This window comes from Manacus vitellinus, unplaced genomic scaffold, assembly GCF_001715985.3.
Source record: "Manacus vitellinus isolate BGI_N305 unplaced genomic scaffold, ASM171598v3 scaffold_23_pilon, whole genome shotgun sequence".
Taxonomy (NCBI): domain Eukaryota; kingdom Metazoa; phylum Chordata; class Aves; order Passeriformes; family Pipridae; genus Manacus; species Manacus vitellinus.
In genome coordinates this window covers 11,622,477-11,625,288 of record NW_021939718.1, presented here as the reverse complement: position 1 = coordinate 11,625,288, position 2,812 = coordinate 11,622,477, and positions in this window count along the sequence as shown.

Below are 2,812 nucleotides of genomic sequence, written 5' to 3'. Positions count from 1 at the left end.
CTTCCCTTCCCTAACCGTCCCAAACCTTCCCTTCCCAAACCTTCCCTTCCCAAACCTTCCCAAACCTTCCCTTCCCAAACCTTCCCTTCCCTTCCCAAACCTTCCCTTCCCAAACCTTCCCTTCCCAAACCTTCCCAAACCCTCCCAAACCTTCCCTTCCCAAACCTTCCCAAATCTTCCCTTTTCTTTTCCTTTTTCCTTTTTCCTTTCTTTCTTTATCATATATTTACATACCCAAGATTTGATTTTGTTAAAATTAGTATTTTTTTTTCAAACTAAGAACTCTGGACCATATTTATTAACCCCCCCCCCCAAAAAAAAAACAACCAAAGAAAGATAAATGATTGTAGGTAAAGCCTGCTGACTGTCTTTGTGAAAACCACTTTTGATGAGAGATAAGGTCTGACAAGTGAACCAGGTCAAGCAGCATGCATTCTCTCTTTCAAGTTCTTCTGAGTCATGCTTTTAATTTAATGCTTCTCTATGTAAAGTTCAGTGCTTTTTTTTCCTTTTTTTTTTTTTTAAATTAGAAATGTCTGGTGTCCATTGGAAAAGTAGAGATTTACATTGCAAAATTGCAGTAGCAGGGATGAATGAGGAGAGGAGTAGGAAAAGTCATCAATAGGTGGCTAAAGAATTGGTGCCACCAGCAGAATTTTGTTTTTTTAACCATGGGGCAAATTCTATGGCACCAAGCTTGCTAGAATCAGGTGGGCCTCATCTGTCTAGCAAGGGCAAAAGGACTCCAGCCCGTAAGTTGTTGGGGCTGATCAGGAGGGCTTTAAACTAGGTTTGAAGGGGGAAGGGGTTGAAATCAGGTTCTCCACAGATGAGCCTGAGGGTGAAAAGCCAGAGTTAGAAGTGAAATCAGCAGCCCAGCTGAAGTGCATGTACACCAATGCACACAGCATGGGTAACAAACAATAGGAGCTGGAAGCCATTGTGCAGCAGGAAAGCTGTGCTGTAGTCGCTATCACGGAAACGTGGTGGGATGACTCACCTGACTGGAGTGCTGCCATGGGTGGCTACAAGCTCTTCAGAAGGGATAGACAAGGTAGGAGAGGTGGAGGGGTGGCTCTGTATGTTAGAGAGTCTCTTGACTCTGTAGAACTGGAAGTCAGCAACAATAAGGTTGAGTGCCTGTGGATCAGAACGGGGAAGGCCAACAAGGCTGACATCCTGGTGGGAGTCTGTTATAGACCACACAACCAGGATGAAGAATTATTCTACAAGCAGCTGGCAGAGGTTTCAAAATCACCAGCCCTTGTTCTCGTGGGTGACTTTAACCTGCCGTATGTCTGCTGGAAACTCAGCACAGGGGANAGAAGGGACAGGCAAGGTAGCAGAAGTGGAGGGGTGGCTCTGTATGTTAGAGAGTCTCTTGACTCTGTAGAAGTTGAAGTCAGTAACAATAAGGTTGAGTGCCTGTGGATCAGAATCAGGGGGAAGGCCAACAAGGCTGACATCCTGGTGGGAGACCACAGGATGATAAGGATGATGAATTATTCTACAGGAAGCTGGTGGATATCTCAAAATCACCAGCCCTTGTCCTCATGGGCAACTTTAACCTGCTGGATGTTTGCTGGGAACTCAACACAGGGGAGAAGAGGCAGTCTAGGAGATTCCCAGAGTGTATAGAGGATAATTTCCTGCTCCAGCTAGTAAATGAACCTGCCAGGGGTAGGGCCCTGCTAGACCTGCTGCTTGCAAACAAAGAGGGGCTGGTGGGAGATGTGGTGGTCAGAGGCTGTCTGGGGCACAGTGATCATGAAATGATAGAGTTTTCAATACTCAGGGATGCAAAGAAGGCCATCAATAAAACTTCTACCCTGGACTTCTGGAGGGCAGATTTCAGCCTACTCAGAAGGCTGATTCAGAGGTTACCTTGGGAAACAGCCCTTGAAAACAAAGGGGTCCAGGAGAGATGGACATGCTTCAAGAAACAGGTCTTGATAGCACAGAAGCAGGCTGTCCCAGTGTGCCAAAAGGCGAGCTGGTGGGGAAGACGGCCAGCCTGGCTGAACAGGGAGATTTTGAAGTAAATTAGGAGAAAAAAGAGAGCTTACCAACTGTGGACGAAAGGGCTGGCTACTCATGAAGAGTTTAGGAATATAGTTAGTTCATGTAGAAAGAAAATTAGAGAGACAAAGGCACAATTTGAACTCAATCTAGCCACTCCTGTTAGGGATAACAAGAAGTGCTTCTACAAATACATCAGTAGCAAAAGAAGGGGCAAGGAAAACCTCCACTCTTTACTGGACATAGGGGGGAACATAGTCACCAAAGATGAGGTAAAGGCTGAGGTACTTAACACCTTCTTTGCCTCAGTTTTCAACAGTAATAGAGATTGTTCTCAGGACAACTGTGCTCCAGAGCTGGTAGACAGAGATAGGAAGCCAAATAGCCCCCCTGTAATCCAAGAGGAAGTTAGTGACCTGCTGAGCCACTTGGATCCTCACAGCTCTATGGGTCCAGATGGGATCCATCCTAGGGTGATGAGGGAGCTGGTGGAAGAGCTCACCAAGCCACTCTCCATCATCTACCAACAGTCCTGGCTCACTGGGGAGGTCCCAGATGAATGGAAGTTGGTGAATGTCACACCAATCCACAAAAAGGGCAGCTAGGAGGATCCGGGAAATACAAGCCTGTCAGCCTGACCTCAGTGCCTGGCAAGGTTATGGAGCAGATCATCCTAAGTGCAATCACACAGCATGTACAGGATGGACAAGGGATCAGACCCAGCCAGGATGGGTTTAGGACGGGCAGGTCCTGTCTGACCAACCTGATCTCCTTTTAAGATCAGGTGACCAAC